This window comes from Hyla sarda, chromosome 1 (assembly GCF_029499605.1).
Source record: "Hyla sarda isolate aHylSar1 chromosome 1, aHylSar1.hap1, whole genome shotgun sequence".
NCBI lineage: Eukaryota > Metazoa > Chordata > Amphibia > Anura > Hylidae > Hyla > Hyla sarda.
Genome location: NC_079189.1, coordinates 258,470,511 through 258,492,900, shown reverse-complemented (window position 1 = coordinate 258,492,900; position 22,390 = coordinate 258,470,511). Strand labels below are relative to the sequence as shown.

At 50.8% G+C, this 22,390-nt stretch overlaps 16 pseudogenes; all 16 read right to left on the bottom strand.

Annotated features, from left to right (window-relative positions):
* Positions 1 to 454: 454 nt before the first annotated feature.
* On the bottom strand, positions 455 to 574 carry LOC130335784 (5S ribosomal RNA; annotated as a pseudogene).
* A 4,464-nt stretch (positions 575 to 5,038) lies between these two features.
* Positions 5,039 to 5,158, bottom strand: LOC130352325 (5S ribosomal RNA; annotated as a pseudogene).
* Positions 5,159 to 6,238: 1,080 nt separating this feature from the next.
* On the bottom strand, positions 6,239 to 6,358 carry LOC130331403 (5S ribosomal RNA; annotated as a pseudogene).
* A 1,896-nt stretch (positions 6,359 to 8,254) lies between these two features.
* LOC130320150 (5S ribosomal RNA) lies at positions 8,255 to 8,374 on the bottom strand (annotated as a pseudogene).
* Positions 8,375 to 8,456: 82 nt separating this feature from the next.
* LOC130352693 (5S ribosomal RNA) lies at positions 8,457 to 8,576 on the bottom strand (annotated as a pseudogene).
* A 1,480-nt stretch (positions 8,577 to 10,056) lies between these two features.
* On the bottom strand, positions 10,057 to 10,176 carry LOC130333291 (5S ribosomal RNA; annotated as a pseudogene).
* Positions 10,177 to 11,654: 1,478 nt separating this feature from the next.
* Positions 11,655 to 11,774, bottom strand: LOC130317119 (5S ribosomal RNA; annotated as a pseudogene).
* Positions 11,775 to 12,046: 272 nt separating this feature from the next.
* On the bottom strand, positions 12,047 to 12,166 carry LOC130320139 (5S ribosomal RNA; annotated as a pseudogene).
* A 688-nt stretch (positions 12,167 to 12,854) lies between these two features.
* LOC130320128 (5S ribosomal RNA) lies at positions 12,855 to 12,974 on the bottom strand (annotated as a pseudogene).
* An 82-nt stretch (positions 12,975 to 13,056) lies between these two features.
* Positions 13,057 to 13,176, bottom strand: LOC130352691 (5S ribosomal RNA; annotated as a pseudogene).
* A 1,480-nt stretch (positions 13,177 to 14,656) lies between these two features.
* Positions 14,657 to 14,776, bottom strand: LOC130333280 (5S ribosomal RNA; annotated as a pseudogene).
* A 1,478-nt stretch (positions 14,777 to 16,254) lies between these two features.
* On the bottom strand, positions 16,255 to 16,374 carry LOC130317108 (5S ribosomal RNA; annotated as a pseudogene).
* Positions 16,375 to 16,646: 272 nt separating this feature from the next.
* LOC130315172 (5S ribosomal RNA) lies at positions 16,647 to 16,766 on the bottom strand (annotated as a pseudogene).
* Positions 16,767 to 20,140: 3,374 nt separating this feature from the next.
* LOC130352826 (5S ribosomal RNA) lies at positions 20,141 to 20,260 on the bottom strand (annotated as a pseudogene).
* Positions 20,261 to 20,746: 486 nt separating this feature from the next.
* On the bottom strand, positions 20,747 to 20,866 carry LOC130352825 (5S ribosomal RNA; annotated as a pseudogene).
* Positions 20,867 to 21,138: 272 nt separating this feature from the next.
* On the bottom strand, positions 21,139 to 21,258 carry LOC130315161 (5S ribosomal RNA; annotated as a pseudogene).
* Positions 21,259 to 22,390: the final 1,132 nt, after the last annotated feature.

Here is a 22,390-nt window from a genome sequence, read left to right as displayed (position 1 = left end):
TTTAAGCATCAATAAATCCTTTTCGGAATTGGAGCGTAAGGCGGCAACAGAGCAAAATATCAACGACACCTGGGATTCCCAGCCAGTCTCCCATGCTGGTACTTAACGGGCCCTAAGCTGGGTAGCAGTCTGTGATCTGACGAGAGCAGGCGCGTTCAGTTTAGGATGGCCGTTGACAGCTTCACACTTTGTATACTGTGGATTTAAGCATCAATAAATAATTTTCGGAATCGGAGCAGAAACAGAGCAAAATGTCAACTGCACCCAGGATTCCCAGCCAGTCTCCCATGCTGGTACTTACCAGGCCCGAAGCTGGGAAGCAGTCTGCGAGCTGACGAGAACAGGCGCATCTAGCTTAGGATGGCCGTAGACATCTTCACACCCTGTATACTGTGCATTTAAGCATCAATAAATCCTTTTCAGAATCAGAACGGAAGGCGGCAACAGATTAAAATGTCAACTGCACCCGGGATTCCCAGCCAGTCTCCCATGCTGGTACTTACCAGGCCCTAAGCTGGGTAGCAGTCTGCGATCTGATGAGAGCAGGCGTGTTCAGCTTAGGATGGCCGTTGACAGCTTCACATTTTGTATACTGTGCATTTAAGCATCAATAAATCCTTTTCGGAATCGAAACGGAAGGCGGCAACAGAGCAAAATGTCAACGGCAGCCGGGATTCCCAGCCAGTCTCCCATGCTGGTAATTACCGGGCCCTAAGCTGGGTAGCAGTCTGCGATCTGACGAGAGCAGGCGCGTTCAGCTTAGGATGGCCGTTGACAGCTTCTCGCCCTTTATACTGTGCATTTAAGCATCAATAAATCCTTTTCGGAATCGGAACGGAAGGCGGCAACAGAGCAAAATGTCAACGGCAGCCGGGATTCCCAGCCAGTGTCCCATGCCGGTACTTACCGGGCCCTAAGATCTGTACCAGTCTGCGATCTGACGAGAACAGGCGCATTCAGCTTAGGATGGCCGTAGACATCTTCACACCCTGTATACTGTGGATTTAAGCATCAATAAATCCTTTTCGGAATCGGAGCGTAAGGCGGCAACAGAGCAAAATGTCAATGACACCTGGGATTCCCAGCCAGTCTCCCATAATGGTACTTAACGGGCCCTAAGCTGGGTAGCAGTCTGCGATCTGACGAGAGCAGGCGCGTTCAGCTTAGGATGGCCGTTGATAGCTTCTCTCTTTGTATACTGTGGATTTAAGCATCAATAAATAATTTTCGGAATCGGAGCAGAAACAGAGCAAAATGTCAACTGCACCCGGGATTCCCAGCCAGTCTCCCATGCTGGTACTTACCAGGCCCGAAGCTGGGAAGCAGTCTGCGATCTGACGAGAACAGGCGCATTCAGCTTAGGATGGCCGTAGACATCTTCACACCCTGTATACTGTGGATTTAAGCATCAATAAATTCTTTTCGGAATCGGAGCGTAAGGCGGCAACAGAGCAAAATGTCAACGGCAGCCGGGATTCCCAGCCAGTGTCCCATGCCGGTACTTACCGGGCCCTAAGATCTGTACCAGTCTGCGATCTGACGAGAGCAGGCGCGTTAAGCTTAGGATGGCCGTCGACAGCTTCACACCTTGTATACTGTGGATTTAAGCATCAATAAATTATTTTCGGAATCGAAGCGGTGGGCAGCAATAGAGCAAAATGTCAACGGCACCTGGGATTCCCAGCCAGTCTCGCATAACAGTACTTACCAGGCCCTAAGTTGGGTAGCAGTCTGCGATCTGACGAGACCAGGCGCGTTCAGCTTAGGATGGCCGTTGACAGCATCTCGCCCTTTATACTGTGCATTTAAGCATCAATAAATCCTTTTCGGAATCGGAACGGAAGGCGGCAACAGAGCAAAATGTCAACGGCAGCCGGGATTCCCAGCCAGTGTCTCATGCCGGTACTTACCGGGCCCTAAAATCTGTACCAGTCTGCGATCTGACGAGAGCAGGCGAGTTAAGCTTAGGATGGCCGTCGACAGCTTCACACCTTGTATACTGTGGATTTAAGCATCAATAAATTCTTTTCGGAATCGGAGCGGAAGGCAGCAATAGAGCAAAATTTCAACAGCACCCAGGATTCCCAGCCAGTCTCCCATGCCAGTACTTACCGGGCCCTAAGCTGGGTAGCAGTCTGCGATCGGACAAGTGCAGGCGCGTTCAGCTTAGGATGGCCATTGACAGCTTCATGCTTTTTATACTGTGCATTTAAGCATCAATAAATCCTTTTCGGAATCGGAGAGGAAGGCGGCAACAGAGCAAAATGTCAATAGCACCTTGGATTGCCAGCCAGTCTCCCATGCCCGTACTTGCCGGGCAGCAGTCTGCGATCTGACAAGAACAGGCACATTCAGCTTAGGATAGCCGTAGACGGCTTCACACCCTGTATACTGTGGATTTAAGCACCAATAAATCCTTTTCGGAATCAGAGCGGAAGGCGGCTACAGAGCAAAATGTCAACAACACCTGGGATTCCCAGCCAGTCTCCCATGCTGGTACTTTCCGGGACTAAGCTGGGTAGCAGTCTGCGATCTGACGAGAGCAGGCGCGTTCAGCTTAGGATGGCCGTCGACAGCTTCACACCTTGTATACTGTGGATTTAAGCATCAATAAATTCTTTTCGGAATCGGAGCGGAGGGCAGCAATAGAGCAAAATGTCAACGGCACCTGGGATTCCCAGCCAGTCTCCCATGCCAGTACTTACCGCGCCCTAAGCTGGGTAGCAGTCTGCGATCTGACGAGAGCAGGCGCGTTCAACTTAGGATGGCCATTGACAGCTTCATGCTTTTTATACTGTGCATTTAAGCATCAATAAATCCTTTTCGGAATCGGAGAGGAAGGCGGCAACAGAGCAAAATGTCAATAGTTCCTTGGATTGCCAGCCAGTCTCCCATGCCCGTACTTGCCGGGCAGCAGTCTGCGATCTGACAAGAACAGGCACATTCAGCTTAGGATAGCCGTAGACGGCTTCACACCCTGTATACTGTGGATTTAAGCATCAATAAATCCTTTTCGGAATCGAAGCGGAAGGCGGCTACAGAGCAAATTGTCAACAACACCTGGGATTCCCATCCAGTCTCCCATGCTGATACTTACCGGGCCCTAAGCTGGGTAGCAGTCTGCGATCTGACGAGAGCAGGCGCGTTCAGCTTAGGATGGCCGTTGACAGCTTCCCACTTTGTATACTGTGGATTTAAGCATCAATAAATAATTTTCGGAATCGGAGCAGAAACATAGCAAAATGTCAACGGCAGCTGGGATTCCAGCCAGTCTCCCATGCTGGTACTTACCAGGCCCGAAGCTGGGTAGCAGTCTGCGATCTGACGAGAACAGGCGCATTCAGCTTAGGAAGGCCGTAGACATCTTCACACCCTGTATACTGTGGATTTAAGCATCAATAAATCCTTTTCGGAATCGGAGCGGAAGGCGGCAACAGAACAAAATGTCAACGACACCTGGGATTCCCAGCCAGTCTCCCATTCTGGTACTTACCGGGCCCTAAGCTGGGTAGCAGTCTGCGATCTGACGAGAGCAGGCACGTTCAGCTTAGGATGGCCGTTGCAGCTTCTCGCTCTTTATACTGTGCATTTAAGCATCAATAAATCCTTTTCGGAATCGGAACGGAAGGCGGCAACAGAGCAAAATGTCAACGGCAGCCGGGATTCCCAGCCAGTGTCTCATGCCGGTACTTACCGGACCCTAAGATCTGTACCAGTCTGCGATCTGACGAGAGCAGGCGCGTTAAGCTTAGGATGGCCGTCGACAGCTTCACACCTTGTATACTGTGGATTTAAGCATCAATAAATTCTTTTCGGAATCGGAGCGGAAGGCAGCAATAGAGCAAAATGTCACCAGCACCCGGGATTCCCAGCCAGTCTCCCATGCCAGTTCTTACCGGGCCCTAAGCTGTGTAGCAGTCTGCGATCGGACAAGTGCAGGCGCGTTAAGCTTAGGATGGCCGTCGACAGCTTCACACCTTGTATACTGTGGATTTAAGCATCAATAAATTATTTTCGGAATCGGAGCGGAAGGCGGCAACAGAGCAAAAGGTCAACGACACCTGGGATTCCCAGCCAGTCTCCCATGCTGGTACTTACCGGGCCCTAAGATCTGTACCAGTCTGCGATCTGACGAGAACAGGCGCATTCAGCTTAGGATGGCCGTTGACAGGTTCACACTTTGTATACTGTGCATTTAAGCATCAATAAATCCTTTTCGGAATCGGAACCGGAACGGAAGGCGACAACAGAGCAAAATGTCAACGGCAGTCGGGATTCCCAGCCAGTGTCCCATGCCGGTACTTACCGGGCCCTAAGATCTGTACCAGTCTGCGATCTGACGAGAGCAGGCGCGTTAAGCTTAGGATGGCCGTTGACAGCTTCACACTTTGTATACTGTGGATTTAAGCATCAATAAATAATTTTCGGAATCGGAGCAGAAACAGAGCAAAATGTCAACTGCACCCGGGATTCCCAGCCAGTCTCCCATGCTGGTACTTACCAGGCCCGAAGCTGGGTAGCAGTCTGCGATCTGACGAGAACAGGCGCATTCAGCTTAGGATGGCCGTAGACATCTTCACACCCTGTATACTGTGGATTTAAGCATCAATAAATCCTTTTTGGAATCGGAGCGTAAGGCGGCAACAGGTCAACGACACCTGGGATTCCCAGCCAGTCTCCCATGCTGGTACTTACCGGGCCCTAAGCTGGGTAGCAGTCTGCGATCTGACGAGAGCAGGCACGTTCAGCTTAGGACAGCCATTGACAGCTTCATGCTTTTTATACTGTGCATTTAAGCATCAATAAATCCTTTTCGGAATCGGAGAGGAAGGCGGCAACAGAGCAAAATGTCAATAGCACCTTGGATTGCCAGCCAGTCTCCCATGCCCGTACTTGCCGGGCAGCAGTCTGCGATCTGACAAGAACAGGCACATTCAGCTTAGGATAGCCGTAGACGGCTTCACACCCTGTATACTGTGGATTTAAGCATCAATAAATCCTTTTCGGAATCGGAGCGGAAGGCGGCTACAGAGCAAAATGTCAACAACACCTGGGATTCCCAGCCAGTCTCCCATGCTGGTACCTACCGGGCCCTAAGCTGGATAGCAGTCTGCGATCTGACGAGAGCAGGCGCGTTCAGCTTAGGATGGCCGTTGACAGCTTCACGCCCTTTATACTGTGCATTTAAGCATCAATAAATCCTTTTCCGAATCGGAGCGGAAGGCGGCAACAGATTAAAATGTCAACTGCACCCGGGATTCCCAGCCAGTCTCCCATGCTGGTACTTACCAGGCCCTAAGCTGGGTATCAGTCTGCGATCTGACGAGAGCAGGCGCATTCAGCTTAGGATGGCCGTTGACACGTTCACACTTTGTATACTGTGCATTTAAGCATCAATAAATCCTTTTCGGAATCGGAACGGAAGGCGGCAACAGAGCAAAATGTCAACGGCAGCCGGGATTCCCAGCCAGTGTCCCATGCCGGTACTTACCGGGCCCTAAGATCTGTACCAGTCTGCGATCTGACGAGAGCAGGCGCGTTAAGCTTAGGATGGCCGTTGACAGCTTCACACCTTGTATACTGTGGATTTAAGCATCAATAAATTCTTTTCGGAATCGAAGCGGAAGGCAGCAATAGAGCAAAATGTCAATGGCAACCGGTATTCCCAGCCAGTCTCCCATGCCAGTACTTACCGGGCCCTAAGCTGGGTAGCAGTCTGCAATCTGACGAGAGCAGGCGCGTTCAGCTTAGGATGGCCATTGACAGCTTCATGCTTTTTATACTGTGCATTTAAGCATCAATAAATCCTTTTCGGAATCGGAGAGGAAGGCGGTAACAGAGCAAAATGTCAATAGCACCTTGGATTACCAGCCAGTCTCCCATGCCCGTACTTGCCGGGCAGCAGTCTGCGATCTGACAAGAACAGACACATTCAGCTTAGGATAGCCGTAGACGGCTTCACACCCTGTATACTGTGGATTTAAGCATCAATAAATCCTTTTCGGAATCGGAGCGGAAGGCGGCTACAGAGCAAAATGTCAACAACACCTGGGATTCCCAGCCAGTCTCCCATGCTGGTACTTACCGGGCCCTAAGCTGGGAAGCAGTCTGCGATCTGACGAGAGCAGGCGCGTTCAGCTTAGGATGGCCGTTGACAGCTTCACGTCCTTTATACTGTGCATTTAAGCATCAATAAATCCTTTTCCGAATCAGAGCGGAAGGCAGCAACAGATTAAAATGTCAACTGCACCCGGGATTCCCAGCCAGTCTCCCATGCTGGTACTTACCAGGCCCTAAGCTGGGTAGCATTCTGCGATCTGACGAGAGCAGGCGCGTTCAGCTTAGGATGGCCGTTGACAGCTTCACACTTTGTATACTGTGCATTTAAGCATCAATAAATCCTTTTCGGAATCGGAACTGAAGGCGGCATGAGAGCAAAATGTCAACCGGGATTCCCAGCCAGTCTCCCATGCCAGTACTTACCGGGCCCTAAGCTGCTTAGCAGTCTGCGATGTGACAAGAGCAGGCGTGTTCAGCTTAGGATGGCCATTGACAGCTTCGTGATTTTTATACTGCGCATTTAAGCATCAATAAATCCTTTTTCGGAATCGGAGCGGAAGGCGGCAACAGAGCAAAATGTCAACTGCACCCGGGATTCCCAGCCAGTCTCCCATGCCGGTACTTACTGGGCCCTAAGCTGGGTAGCAGTCTGCAATCTGACGAGAGCAGGCGCGTTCAGCTTAGGATGGCCGTTGACAGCTTCTCGCCCTTTATACTGTGCATTTAGGCATAAATAAATCCTTTTCGGAATCGGAACGGAAGGCGGCAACAGAGCAAAATGTCAACGGCAGCCGAGATTCCCAGCCAGTGTCCCATGCCAGTACTTACCAGGCCCTAAGCTGGGTAGCAGTCTGCGATCTGACGAGAGCAGGCGCGTTCAGCTTAGGATGGCCATTGACAGCTTCATGATTTTTATACTGTGCATTTAAGCATCAATAAATCCTTTTCGGAATCGGAACGTAAGGCGGCAACAGAGCAAAATGTCAACGACACCCGGGATTCACAGCCAGTCTCCCCTGCTGGTACTTACCAGGCCCTAAGCTGGATAGCAGTCTGCGATCTGACGAGTGCAGGCACGTTCAGCTTAGGATGGCCGTTGACAGCTTCTCGCCCTTTATACTGTGCATTTAAGCATCAATAAATCCTTTTCGGAATCGGAAACGGAAGGCGGCAACAGAGCAAAATGTCATCGGCAGCCGGGATTCCCAGCCAGTGTCCCATGTCGGTACTTACCGGGCCCTAAGATCTGTACCAGTCTGCGATCTGACAAGAGCAGGCGCGTTAAGCTTAGGATGGCCGTCGACAGCTTCACACCTTGTATACTGTGGATTTAAGCATCAATAAATTATTTTCGGAATCGGAGCGGAAGGCAGCAATAGAGCAAAATGTCAACCGCACCCGGGATTCCCAGCCAGTCTCCCATGCCAGTACTTACCGGGCCCTAAGCTGGGTAGCAGTCTGCAATCTGACGAGAGCAGGCGCATTCAGCTTAGGATGGCCGTTGACAGCTTCACGCCCTTTATACTGTGCATTTAAGCATCAATAAATCCTTTTCCGAATCGGAGCGGAAGGCGGCAACAGATTAAAATGTCAACTGCACCCGGGATTCCCAGCCAGTCTCCCATGCTGGTACTTACCAGGCCCTAAGCTGGGTATCAGTCTGCGATCTGACGAGAGCAGGCGCATTCAGCTTAGGATGGCCGTTGACACGTTCACACTTTGTATACTGTGCATTTAAGCATCAATAAATCCTTTTCGGAATCGGAACGGAAGGCGGCAACAGAGCAAAATGTCAACGGCAGCCGGGATTCCCAGCCAGTGTCCCATGCCGGTACTTACCGGGCCCTAAGATCTGTACCAGTCTGCGATCTGACGAGAGCAGGCGCGTTAAGCTTAGGATGGCCGTTGACAGCTTCACACCTTGTATACTGTGGATTTAAGCATCAATAAATTATTTTCGGAATCGGAGCGGAAGGCAGCAATAGAGCAAAATGTCAATGGCAACCGGTATTCCCAGCCAGTCTCCCATGCCAGTACTTACCGGGCCCTAAGCTGGGTAGCAGTCTGCAATCTGACGAGAGCAGGCGCGTTCAGCTTAGGATGGCCATTGACAGCTTCATGCTTTTTATACTGTGCATTTAAGCATCAATAAATCCTTTTCGGAATCGGAGCGGAAGGCGGCTACAGAGCAAAATGTCAACAACACCTGGGATTCCCAGCCAGTCTCCCATGCTGGTACTTACCGGGCCCTAAGCTGGGTAGCAGTCTGCGATCTGACGAGAGCAGGCGCGTTCAGCTTAGGATGGCCGTTGACAGCTTCACGCCCTTTATACTGTGCATTTAAGCATCAATAAATCCTTTTCCGAATCGGAGCGGAAGGCAGCAACAGATTAAAATGTCAACTGCACCTGGGATTCCCAGCCAGTCTCCCATGCTGGTACTTACCAGGCCCTAAGCTGGGTAGCAGTCTGCGATCTGACGAGAGCAGGCGCGTTCAGCTTAGGATAGCCGTTGACAGCTTCACACTTTGTATACTGTGCATTTAAGCATCAATAAATCCTTTTCGGAATCGGAACTGAAGGCGGCATAAGAGCAAAATGTCAACCGGGATTCCCAGCCAGTCTCCCATGCCAGTACTTACCGGGCCCTAAGCTGCTTAGCAGTCTGCGATGTGACAAGAGCAGACGTGTTCAGCTTAGGATGGCCATTGACAGCTTCGTGATTTTTATACTGCGCATTTAAGCATCAATAAATCCTTTTTCGGAATCGGAGCGGAAGGCGGCAACAGAGCAAAATGTCAACTGCACCCGGGATTCCCAGCCAGTCTCCCATGCCGGTACTTACTGTGCCCTAAACTGGGTAGCAGTCTGCAATCTGACGAGAGCAGGCGCGTTCAGCTTAGGATGGCCGTTGACAGCTTCTCGCCCTTTATACTGTGCATTTAGGCATCAATAAATCCTTTTCGGAATCGGAACGGAAGGCGGCAACAGAGCAAAATGTCAACGGCAGCCGAGATTCCCAGCCAGTGTCCCATGCCAGTACTTACCAGGCCCTAAGCTGGGTAGCAGTCTGCGATCTGACGAGAGCAGGCGCGTTCAGCTTAGGATGGCCATTGACAGCTTCATGATTTTTATACTGTGCATTTAAGCATCAATAAATCCTTTTCGGAATCGGAACGGAAGGCGGCAACAGAGCAAAATGTCAACGACACCCGGGATTCCCAGCCAGTCTCCCCTGCTGGTACTTACCAGGCCCTAAGCTGGATAGCAGTCTGCGATCTGACGAGTGCAGGCACGTTCAGCTTAGGATGGCCGTTGACAGCTTCTCGCCCTTTATACTGTGCATTTAAGCATCAATAAATCCTTTTCGGAATCGGAAACGGAAGGCGGCAACAGAGCAAAATGTCATCGGCAGCCGGGATTCCCAGCCAGTGTCCCATGTCAGTACTTACCGGGCCCTAAGATCTGTACCAGTCTGCGATCTGACAAGAGCAGGCGTGTTAAGCTTAGGATGGCCGTCGACAGCTTCACACCTTGTATACTGTGGATTTAAGCATCAATAAATTATTTTCGGAATCGGAGCGGAAGGCAGCAATAGAGCAAAATGTCAACCGCACCCGGGATTCCCAGCCAGTCTCCCATGCCAGTACTTACCGGGCCCTAAGCTGGGTAGCAGTCTGCGATCTGACGAGAGCAGGCACGTTCAGCTTAGGACAGCCATTGACAACTTCATGCTTTTTATACTGTGCATTTAAGCATCAATAAATCCTTTTCGGAATCGGAGAGGAAGGCGGCAACAGAGCAAAATGTCAATAGCACCTTGGATTGCCAGCCAGTCTCCCATGCCCGTACTTGCCGGGCAGCAGTCTGCGATCTGACAAGAACAGGCATATTCAGCTTAAGATAGCCGTAGACGGCTTCACATCCTGTATACTGTGGATTTAAGCATCAATAAATCCTTTTCGGAATCGGAGCGGAAGGCGGCTACAGAGCAAAATGTCAACAACACCTGGGATTCCCAGCCAGTCTCCTATGCTGGTACCTACCGGGCCCTAAGCTGGGTAGCAGTCTGCGATCTGACGAGAGCAGGCGCGTTCAGCTTAGGATGGCCGTTGACAGCTTCACGCCCTTTATACTGTGCATTTAAGCATCAATAAATCCTTTTCCGAATCGGAGCGGCAGGCGGCAACAGATTAAAATGTCAACTGCACCCGGGATTCCCAGCCAGTCTCCCATGCTGGTACTTACCAGGCCCTAAGCTGGGTATCAGTCTGCAATCTGACGAGAGCAGGCGCGTTCATCTTAGGATGGCCATTGACAGCTTCATGCTTTTTATACTGTGCATTTAAGCATCAATAAATCCTTTTCGGAATCGGAACGGAAGGCGGCAACAGAGCAAAATGTCAACTGCACCCGGATTCCCAGCCAGTCTCCCATGCCGGTACTTACTGGGCCCTAAGCTGGGTAGAGGTCTGCGATCTGACGAGAGCAGGCGCGTTCAGCTTAGGATGGCCGTTGACATCTTCACGCCTTGTATATTGTGGATTTAAGCATCAATAAATATTTTTATTAATCGGAGAGGAAGGCGGCAACAGAGCAAAATGTCAATGGCACCTTGTATTGCCAGCCAGTCTCCCATGCCGGTAACTGCCGGGCAGCAGTCTGTGATTTGAGGAGAGCAGGCACGTTCAGGCTTAGGATGGCCGTTGACAGCTTCACACCCTGTGTATTGTGGATTTAAGCATCAATAAATCCTTTTCCGAATCGGAGCGGAAGGCGGCAAAAGATTAAAATGTCAACTGCACCCGGGATTCCCAGCCAGTCTCCCATGCTGGTACTTACCAGGCCCTAAGCTGGGTAGAAGTCTGCGATCTGACGAGAGCAGGCGCGTTCAGCTTAGGATGGCCATTGACAGCTTCACACTTTGTATACTGTGGATTTAAGCATCAATAAATAATTTTCGGACTCGTAGCAGAAACAGAGCAAAATGTCAACTCCACCCGGGATCCCCAGCCAGTCTCCCATGCTGGTACTTACCAGGCCCGAAGCTGGGTAGCAGTCTGCGATCTGACGAGAACAGGCGCATTCAGCTTAGGATGGCCGTAGACATCTTCACACCCTGTATACTGTGGATTTAAGCATCAATAAATCCTTTTCGGAATCGGAGCGTAAGGCGGCAACAGAGCAAAATGTCAACGACACCTGGGATTCCCAGCCAGTCTCCCATGCTGGTACTTTCCGAGCCCTAAGCTGGGTAGCAGTCTGCGATCTGACGAGAGCAGGCACGTTCAGCTTAGGATGGCCGTTGACAGCTTCTTGCCCTTTATACTGTGCATTTAAGCATCAATAAATCCTTTTCGGAATCGGAAACGGAAGGCGGCAACAGAGCAAAATGTCAACGGCAGCCGGGATTCCGAGCCAGTGTCCCATGCCGGTACTTACCGGGCCCTAAGATCTGTACCAGTCTGCGATCTGACAAGAGCAGGCGCGTTAAGCTTAGGATGGCCGTCGACAGCTTCACACCTTGTATACTGTGGATTTAAGCATCAATAAATTCTTTTCGGAATCGGAGCGGAAAGCAGCAATAGAGCAAAATGTCAACGGCACCCGGGATTCCCAGCCAGTCTCCCATGCTGGTACTTACCGGGCCCTAAGCTGGGTAGCAGTCTGCGATCTGACGAGAGCAGGCGCGTTCAGCTTAGGATGGCCATTGACAACTTCATGATTTTTATACTGTGCATTTAAGCATCAATAAATCCTTTTCGGAATCGGAGAGGAAGGCGGCAACAGAGCAAAATGTCAATGGCACCTTGGATTGCCAGCCAGTCTCCCATGCCTGTACTTGCCGGGCAGCAGTCTGCGATCTGACAAGAACAGGCACATTCAGCTTAGGATAGCCGTAGACGGCTTCACACCCTGTATACTGTGGATTTAAGCATCAATAAATCCTTTTCGGAATCGGAGCGGAAGGCGGCTACAGAGCAAAATGTCAACAACACCTGGGATTCCCAGCCAGTCTCCCATGCTGGTACTTACCGGGCCCTAAGCTGGGTAGCAGTCTGCGATCTGACGAGAGCAGGCGCGTTCAGCTTAGGATGGCCGTTGACAGCTTCACGCCCTTTATACTGTGCATTTAAGCATCAATAAATCCTTTTCCGAATCGGAGCGGAAGGCAGCAACAGATTAAAATGTCAACTGCACCCGGGATTCCCAGCCAGTCTCCCATGCTGGTACTTACCAGGCCCTAAGCTGGGTATCAGTCTGCGATCTGACGAGAGCAGGCGCATTCAGCTTAGGATGGCCGTTGACACGTTCACACTTTGTATACTGTGCATTTAAGCATCAATAAATCCTTTTCGGAATCGGAACGGAAGGCGGCAACAGAGCAAAATGTCAACGGCAGCCGGGATTCCCAGCCAGTGTCCCATGCCGGTACTTACCGGGCCCTAAGATCTGTACCAGTCTGCGATCTGACGAGAGCAGGCGCGTTAAGCTTAGGATGGCCGTTGACAGCTTCACACCTTGTATACTGTGGATTTAAGCATCAATAAATTATTTTCGGAATCGGAGCGGAAGGCAGCAATAGAGCAAAATGTCAATGGCAACCGGTATTCCCAGCCAGTCTCCCATGCCAGTACTTACCGGGCCCTAAGCTGGGTAGCAGTCTGCAATCTGACGAGAGCAGGCGCGTTCAGCTTAGGATGGCCATTGACAGCTTCATGCTTTTTATACTGTGCATTTAAGCATCAATAAATCCTTTTCGGAATCGGAGCGGAAGGCGGCTACAGAGCAAAATGTCAACAACACCTGGGATTCCCAGCCAGTCTCCCATGCTGGTACTTACCGGGCCCTAAGCTGGGTAGCAGTCTGCGATCTGACGAGAGCAGGCGCGTTCAGCTTAGGATGGCCGTTGACAGCTTCACGCCCTTTATACTGTGCATTTAAGCATCAATAAATCCTTTTCCGAATCGGAGCGGAAGGCAGCAACAGATTAAAATGTCAACTGCACCTGGGATTCCCAGCCAGTCTCCCATGCTGGTACTTACCAGGCCCTAAGCTGGGTAGCAGTCTGCGATCTGACGAGAGCAGGCGCGTTCAGCTTAGGATAGCCGTTGACAGCTTCACACTTTGTATACTGTGCATTTAAGCATCAATAAATCCTTTTCGGAATCGGAACTGAAGGCGGCATAAGAGCAAAATGTCAACCGGGATTCCCAGCCAGTCTCCCATGCCAGTACTTACCGGGCCCTAAGCTGCTTAGCAGTCTGCGATGTGACAAGAGCAGACGTGTTCAGCTTAGGATGGCCATTGACAGCTTCGTGATTTTTATACTGCGCATTTAAGCATCAATAAATCCTTTTTCGGAATCGGAGCGGAAGGCGGCAACAGAGCAAAATGTCAACTGCACCCGGGATTCCCAGCCAGTCTCCCATGCCGGTACTTACTGTGCCCTAAACTGGGTAGCAGTCTGCAATCTGACGAGAGCAGGCGCGTTCAGCTTAGGATGGCCGTTGACAGCTTCTCGCCCTTTATACTGTGCATTTAGGCATCAATAAATCCTTTTCGGAATCGGAACGGAAGGCGGCAACAGAGCAAAATGTCAACGGCAGCCGAGATTCCCAGCCAGTGTCCCATGCCAGTACTTACCAGGCCCTAAGCTGGGTAGCAGTCTGCGATCTGACGAGAGCAGGCGCGTTCAGCTTAGGATGGCCATTGACAGCTTCATGATTTTTATACTGTGCATTTAAGCATCAATAAATCCTTTTCGGAATCGGAACGGAAGGCGGCAACAGAGCAAAATGTCAACGACACCCGGGATTCCCAGCCAGTCTCCCCTGCTGGTACTTACCAGGCCCTAAGCTGGATAGCAGTCTGCGATCTGACGAGTGCAGGCACGTTCAGCTTAGGATGGCCGTTGACAGCTTCTCGCCCTTTATACTGTGCATTTAAGCATCAATAAATCCTTTTCGGAATCGGAAACGGAAGGCGGCAACAGAGCAAAATGTCATCGGCAGCCGGGATTCCCAGCCAGTGTCCCATGTCAGTACTTACCGGGCCCTAAGATCTGTACCAGTCTGCGATCTGACAAGAGCAGGCGTGTTAAGCTTAGGATGGCCGTCGACAGCTTCACACCTTGTATACTGTGGATTTAAGCATCAATAAATTATTTTCGGAATCGGAGCGGAAGGCAGCAATAGAGCAAAATGTCAACCGCACCCGGGATTCCCAGCCAGTCTCCCATGCCAGTACTTACCGGGCCCTAAGCTGGGTAGCAGTCTGCGATCTGACGAGAGCAGGCACGTTCAGCTTAGGACAGCCATTGACAACTTCATGCTTTTTATACTGTGCATTTAAGCATCAATAAATCCTTTTCGGAATCGGAGAGGAAGGCGGCAACAGAGCAAAATGTCAATAGCACCTTGGATTGCCAGCCAGTCTCCCATGCCCGTACTTGCCGGGCAGCAGTCTGCGATCTGACAAGAACAGGCATATTCAGCTTAAGATAGCCGTAGACGGCTTCACATCCTGTATACTGTGGATTTAAGCATCAATAAATCCTTTTCGGAATCGGAGCGGAAGGCGGCTACAGAGCAAAATGTCAACAACACCTGGGATTCCCAGCCAGTCTCCTATGCTGGTACCTACCGGGCCCTAAGCTGGGTAGCAGTCTGCGATCTGACGAGAGCAGGCGCGTTCAGCTTAGGATGGCCGTTGACAGCTTCACGCCCTTTATACTGTGCATTTAAGCATCAATAAATCCTTTTCCGAATCGGAGCGGCAGGCGGCAACAGATTAAAATGTCAACTGCACCCGGGATTCCCAGCCAGTCTCCCATGCTGGTACTTACCAGGCCCTAAGCTGGGTATCAGTCTGCAATCTGACGAGAGCAGGCGCGTTCATCTTAGGATGGCCATTGACAGCTTCATGCTTTTTATACTGTGCATTTAAGCATCAATAAATCCTTTTCGGAATCGGAACGGAAGGCGGCAACAGAGCAAAATGTCAACTGCACCCGGATTCCCAGCCAGTCTCCCATGCCGGTACTTACTGGGCCCTAAGCTGGGTAGAGGTCTGCGATCTGACGAGAGCAGGCGCGTTCAGCTTAGGATGGCCGTTGACATCTTCACGCCTTGTATATTGTGGATTTAAGCATCAATAAATATTTTTATTAATCGGAGAGGAAGGCGGCAACAGAGCAAAATGTCAATGGCACCTTGTATTGCCAGCCAGTCTCCCATGCCGGTAACTGCCGGGCAGCAGTCTGTGATTTGAGGAGAGCAGGCACGTTCAGGCTTAGGATGGCCGTTGACAGCTTCACACCCTGTGTATTGTGGATTTAAGCATCAATAAATCCTTTTCCGAATCGGAGCGGAAGGCGGCAAAAGATTAAAATGTCAACTGCACCCGGGATTCCCAGCCAGTCTCCCATGCTGGTACTTACCAGGCCCTAAGCTGGGTAGAAGTCTGCGATCTGACGAGAGCAGGCGCGTTCAGCTTAGGATGGCCATTGACAGCTTCACACTTTGTATACTGTGGATTTAAGCATCAATAAATAATTTTCGGACTCGTAGCAGAAACAGAGCAAAATGTCAACTCCACCCGGGATCCCCAGCCAGTCTCCCATGCTGGTACTTACCAGGCCCGAAGCTGGGTAGCAGTCTGCGATCTGACGAGAACAGGCGCATTCAGCTTAGGATGGCCGTAGACATCTTCACACCCTGTATACTGTGGATTTAAGCATCAATAAATCCTTTTCGGAATCGGAGCGTAAGGCGGCAACAGAGCAAAATGTCAACGACACCTGGGATTCCCAGCCAGTCTCCCATGCTGGTACTTTCCGAGCCCTAAGCTGGGTAGCAGTCTGCGATCTGACGAGAGCAGGCACGTTCAGCTTAGGATGGCCGTTGACAGCTTCTTGCCCTTTATACTGTGCATTTAAGCATCAATAAATCCTTTTCGGAATCGGAAACGGAAGGCGGCAACAGAGCAAAATGTCAACGGCAGCCGGGATTCCGAGCCAGTGTCCCATGCCGGTACTTACCGGGCCCTAAGATCTGTACCAGTCTGCGATCTGACAAGAGCAGGCGCGTTAAGCTTAGGATGGCCGTCGACAGCTTCACACCTTGTATACTGTGGATTTAAGCATCAATAAATTCTTTTCGGAATCGGAGCGGAAAGCAGCAATAGAGCAAAATGTCAACGGCACCCGGGATTCCCAGCCAGTCTCCCATGCTGGTACTTACCGGGCCCTAAGCTGGGTAGCAGTCTGCGATCTGACGAGAGCAGGCGCGTTCAGCTTAGGATGGCCATTGACAACTTCATGATTTTTATACTGTGCATTTAAGCATCAATAAATCCTTTTCGGAATCGGAGAGGAAGGCGGCAACAGAGCAAAATGTCAATGGCACCTTGGATTGCCAGCCAGTCTCCCATGCCTGTACTTGCCGGGCAGCAGTCTGCGATCTGACAAGAACAGGCACATTCAGCTTAGGATAGCCGTAGACGGCTTCACACCCTGTATACTGTGGATTTAAGCATCAATAAATCCTTTTCGGAATCGGAGCGGAAGGCGGCTACAGAGCAAAATGTCAACAACACCTGGGATTCCCAGCCAGTCTCCCATGCTAGTACTTACCGGGCCCTAAGCTGGGTAGCAGTCTGCGATCTGACGAGAGCAGGCGCGTTCAGCTTAGGATGGCCGTTGACAGCTTCACGCTCTTTATACTGTGCATTTAAGCATCAATAAATCCTTTTCCGAATCGGAGCGGAAGGCAGCAACAGATTAAAATGTCAACTGCACCCGGGATTCCCAGCCAGTCTCCCATGCTGGTACTTACCAGGCCCTAAGCTGGGTAGCAGTCTGCGCTCTGACGAGAGCAGGCGCGTTCAGCTTCGGATGGCCGTTGACAGCTTCACACTTTGTATACTGTGCATTTAAGCATCAATAAATCCTTTTCGGAATCGGAACTGAAGGCGGCATAAGAGCAAAATGTCAACGGCAACCGGGATTCCCAGCCAGTCTCCCATGCCAGTACTTACGGGGCCCTAAGCTGGGTAGCAGTCTGCGATGTGACGAGAGCAGGCGCGTTCAGCTTAGGATGGCCATTGACAGCTTCATGATTTTTATACTGCGCATTTAAGCATCAATAAATCCTTTTTCGGAATCGGAGCGGAAGGCGGCAACAGAACAAAATGTCAACTGCACCCGGGATTCCCAGCCAGTCTCCCATGCCGGTACTTACTGAGCCCTAAGCTGGGTAGCAGTCTGCAATCTGACGAGAGCAGGCACGTTCAGCTTAGGATGGCTGTTGACAGCTTCTCGCCCTTTATACTGTGCATTTAGGCATCAATAAATCCTTTTCGGAATCGGAACGGAAGGCGGCAACAGAGCAAAATGTCAACGGCAGCCGAGATTCCCAGCCAGTGTCCCATGCCAGTACTTACCAGGCCCTAAGCTGGGTAGCAGTCTGCGATCTGACGAGAGCAGGCACGTTCAGCTTAGGATGGCCATTGACAGCTTCATGATTTTTATACTGTGCATTTAAGCATCAATAAATCCTTTTCGGAATCGGAACGGAAGGCGGCAACAGAGCAAAATGTCAACTGCACCCGGGATTCCCAGCCAGTCTCCCATGCCGGTACTTAATGGACCCTAGGCTGGGTAGCAGTCTGCGATCTGACGAGAGCAGGCGCGTTCAGCTTAGGATGGCCATTGACAGCTTCATGCTTTTTATACTGTGCATTTAAGCATCAATAAATCCTTTTCGGAATCGGAACGGAAGGCGGCAACAGAGCATAATGTCAACTGCACCCGGGATTCCCAGGTGCATTTAAGCATCAATAAATATTTTTATTAATCGGAGAGGAAGGCGACAACAAAGCAAAATGTCAACGGCACCTTGGATTGCCAGCCAGTCTCCCATGCCGGTAACTGCCGGGCAGCGGTCTGCGATCTGAGGAGAGCAGGCACGTTCAGGCTTAGGATGGCCGTTGACAGCTTCACACCCTGTGTATTGTGGATTTAAGCATCAATAAATCCTTTTCCGAATCGGAGCGGAAGGCGGCAACAGATTAAAATGTCAACTGCACCCGGGATTCACAGCCAGTCTCCCATGCTGGTACTTACCAGGCCCTAAGCTGGGTAGAAGTCTGCGATCTGACGAGAGCAGGCGCGTTCAGCTTAGGATGGCCGTTGACAGCTTCACACTTTGTATACTGTGGATTTAAGTATCAATAAATAATTTTCGGACTCGTAGCAGAAACAGAGCAAAATGTCAACTCCACCCGGGATTCCCAGCCAGTACTTACCAGGCCCGAAGCTAGGTAGCAGTCTGCGATCTGACGAGAACAGGCGCATTCAGCTTAGGATGGCCGTAGACATCTTCACACCCTGTATACTGTGGATTTAAGCATCAATAAATCCTTTTCGGAATCGGAGCGTAAGGCGGCAACAGAGCAAAATGTTAACGACACCTGGGATTCCCAGCCAGTCTCCCATGCTGGTACTTTCCGAGCCCTAAGCTGGGTAGCAGTCTGCGATCTGACGAGAGCAGGCACGTTCAGCTTAGGATGGCCGTTGACAGCTTCTTGCCCTTTATACTGTGCATTTAAGCATCAATAAATCCTTTTCGGAATTGGAAACGGAAGGCGGCAACAGAGCAAAATGTCAACGGCAGCCGGGATTCCCAGCCAGTGTCCCATGCCGGTACTTACCGGGCCCTAAGATCTGTACCAGTCTGCGATCTGACAAGAGCAGGCGCGTTAAGCTTAGGATGGCCGTCGACAGCTTCACACCTTGTATACTGTGGATTTAAGCATCAATAAATTATTTTCGGAATCGGAGCGGAAAGCAGCAATAGAGCAAAATGTCAACGGCACCCGGGATTCCCAGCCAGTCTCCCATGCTGGTACTTACCGGGCCCTAAGCTGGGTAGCAGTCTGCGATCTGACGAGAGCAGGCGCGTTCCGCTTAGGATGGCCATTGACAGCTTCATGCTTTTTATACTGTGCATTTAAGCATCAATAAATCCTTTTCGGAATCGGAGAGGAAGGAGGCTACAGAGCAAAATGTCAACAACACCTGGGATTCCCAGCCAGTCTCCCATGCTGGTACTTACCGGGCCCTAAGCTGGGTAGCAGTCTGCAATCTGACGAGAGCAGGCGCGTTCAGCTTAGGATGGCCGTTGACAGCTTCACGGCCTTTATACTGTGCATTTAAGCATCAATAAATCCTTTTCCGAATCGGAGCGGAAGGCAGCAACAGATTAAAATGTCAACTGCACCCGGGATTCCCAGCCAGTCTCCCATGCTGGTACTTACCAGGCCCTAAGCTGGGTAGCAGTCTGCGATCTGACGAGAGCGGGCGCGTTCAGCTTAGGATGGCCGTTGACAGCTTTACACTTTGTATACTGTGCATTTAGGCATCAATAAATCCTTTTCGGAATCGGAACTGAAGGCAGCATAAGAGCAAAATGTCAACGGCAACCGGGATTCCACGCCAGTCTCCCATGCCAGTACTTACCGGGCCCTAAGCTGGGTAGCAGTCTGCGATGTGACGAGAGCAGGCGCGTCCAGCTTAGGATGGCCATTGACAGCTTCATGATTTTTATACTGCGCATTTAAGCATCAATAAATCCTTTTTCGGAATCGGAGCGGAAGGCGGCAACAGAGCAAAATGTCAACTGCACCCGGGATTCCCAGCCAGTCTCCCATGCCGGTACTTACTGAGCCCTAAGCTGGGTAGCAGTCTGCAATCTGACGAGAGCAGGCGCGTTCAGCTTAGGATGGCCGTTGAGAGCTTCTTGCCCTTTATACTGTGCATTTAAGCATCAATAAATCCTTTTCGGAATCGGAAACGGAAGGCGGCAACAGAGCAAAATGTCAACGGCAGCCGGGATTCCGAGCCAGTGTCCCATGCCGGTACTTACCGGGCCCTAAGATCTGTACCAGTCTGCGATCTGACAAGAGCAGGCGCGTTAAGCTTAGAATGGCCGTCGACAGCTTCACACCTTGTATACTGTGGATTTAAGCATCAATAAATTCTTTTCGGAATCGGAGCGGAAAGCAGCAATAGAGCAAAATGTTAACGGCACCCGGGATTCCCAGCCAGTCTCCCATGCTGGTACTTACCGGGCCCTAAGCTGGGTAGCAGTCTGCGATCTGACGAGAGCAGGCGCGTTCAGCTTAGGATGGCCATTGACAGCTTCATGCTTTTTATACTGTGGATTTAAGCATCAATAAATCCTTTTCGGACCGGAGCGTAAGGCGGCAACAGAGCAAAATGTTAACGACACCTGGGATTCCCAGCCAGTCTCCCATGCTGGTACTTTCCGAGCCCGAAGCTGGGTAGCAGTCTGCGATCTGACGAGAGCAGGCACGTTCAGCTTAGGATGGCCGTTTACAGCTTCTTGCCCTTTATACTGTGCATTTAAGCATCAATAAATCCTTTTCGGAATTGGAAACGGAAGGCGGCAACAGAGCAAAATGTCAACGGCAGCCGGGATTCCGAGCCAGTGTCCCATGCCGGTACTTACCGGGCCCTAAGATCTGTACCAGTCTGCGATCTGACAAGAGCAGGCGCGTTAAGCTTAGGATGGCCGTCGACAGCTTCACACCTTGTATACTGTGGATTTAAGCATCAATAAATTCTTTTCGGAATCGGAGCGGAAAGCAGCAATAGAGCAAAATGTTAACGGCACCCGGGATTCCCAGCCAGTCTCCCATGCTGGTACTTACCGGGCCCTAAGCTGGGTAGCAGTCTGCGATCTGACGAGAGCAGGCGCGTTCAGCTTAGGATGGCCATTGACAGCTTCATGCTTTTTATACTGTGCATTTAAGCATCAATAAATCCTTTTCGGAATCGGAGAGGAAGGCGGCAACAGAGCAAAATGTCAATAGCACCTTGGATTGCCAGCCAGTCTCCCATGCCTGTACTTGCCGGGCAGCAGTCTGCGATCTGACAAGAACAGGCACATTCAGCTTAGGATAGCCGTAGACGGCTTCACACCCTGTATACTGTGGATTTAAGCATCAATAAATCCTTTTCGGAATCGGAGCGGAAGGCGGCTACAGAGCAAAATGTCAACAACACCTGGGATTCCCAGCCAGTCTCCCATGCTAGTACTTACCGGGCCCTAAGCTGGGTAGCAGTCTGCGATCTGACGAGAGCAGGCGCGTTCAGCTTAGGATGGCCGTTGACAGCTTCACGCTCTTTATACTGTGCATTTAAGCATCAATAAATCCTTTTCCGAATCGGAGCGGAAGGCAGCAACAGATTAAAATGTCAACTGCACCCGGGATTCCCAGCCAGTCTCCCATGCTGGTACTTACCAGGCCCTAAGCTGGGTAGCAGTCTGCGCTCTGACGAGAGCAGGCGCGTTCAGCTTCGGATGGCCGTTGACAGCTTCACACTTTGTATACTGTGCATTTAAGCATCAATAAATCCTTTTCGGAATCGGAACTGAAGGCGGCATAAGAGCAAAATGTCAACGGCAACCGGGATTCCCAGCCAGTCTCCCATGCCAGTACTTACGGGGCCCTAAGCTGGGTAGCAGTCTGCGATGTGACGAGAGCAGGCGCGTTCAGCTTAGGATGGCCATTGACAGCTTCATGATTTTTATACTGCGCATTTAAGCATCAATAAATCCTTTTTCGGAATCGGAGCGGAAGGCGGCAACAGAACAAAATGTCAACTGCACCCGGGATTCCCAGCCAGTCTCCCATGCCGGTACTTACTGAGCCCTAAGCTGGGTAGCAGTCTGCAATCTGACGAGAGCAGGCACGTTCAGCTTAGGATGGCTGTTGACAGCTTCTCGCCCTTTATACTGTGCATTTAGGCATCAATAAATCCTTTTCGGAATCGGAACGGAAGGCGGCAACAGAGCAAAATGTCAACGGCAGCCGAGATTCCCAGCCAGTGTCCCATGCCAGTACTTACCAGGCCCTAAGCTGGGTAGCAGTCTGCGATCTGACGAGAGCAGGCACGTTCAGCTTAGGATGGCCATTGACAGCTTCATGATTTTTATACTGTGCATTTAAGCATCAATAAATCCTTTTCGGAATCGGAACGGAAGGCGGCAACAGAGCAAAATGTCAACTGCACCCGGGATTCCCAGCCAGTCTCCCATGCCGGTACTTAATGGACCCTAGGCTGGGTAGCAGTCTGCGATCTGACGAGAGCAGGCGCGTTCAGCTTAGGATGGCCATTGACAGCTTCATGCTTTTTATACTGTGCATTTAAGCATCAATAAATCCTTTTCGGAATCGGAACGGAAGGCGGCAACAGAGCATAATGTCAACTGCACCCGGGATTCCCAGGTGCATTTAAGCAT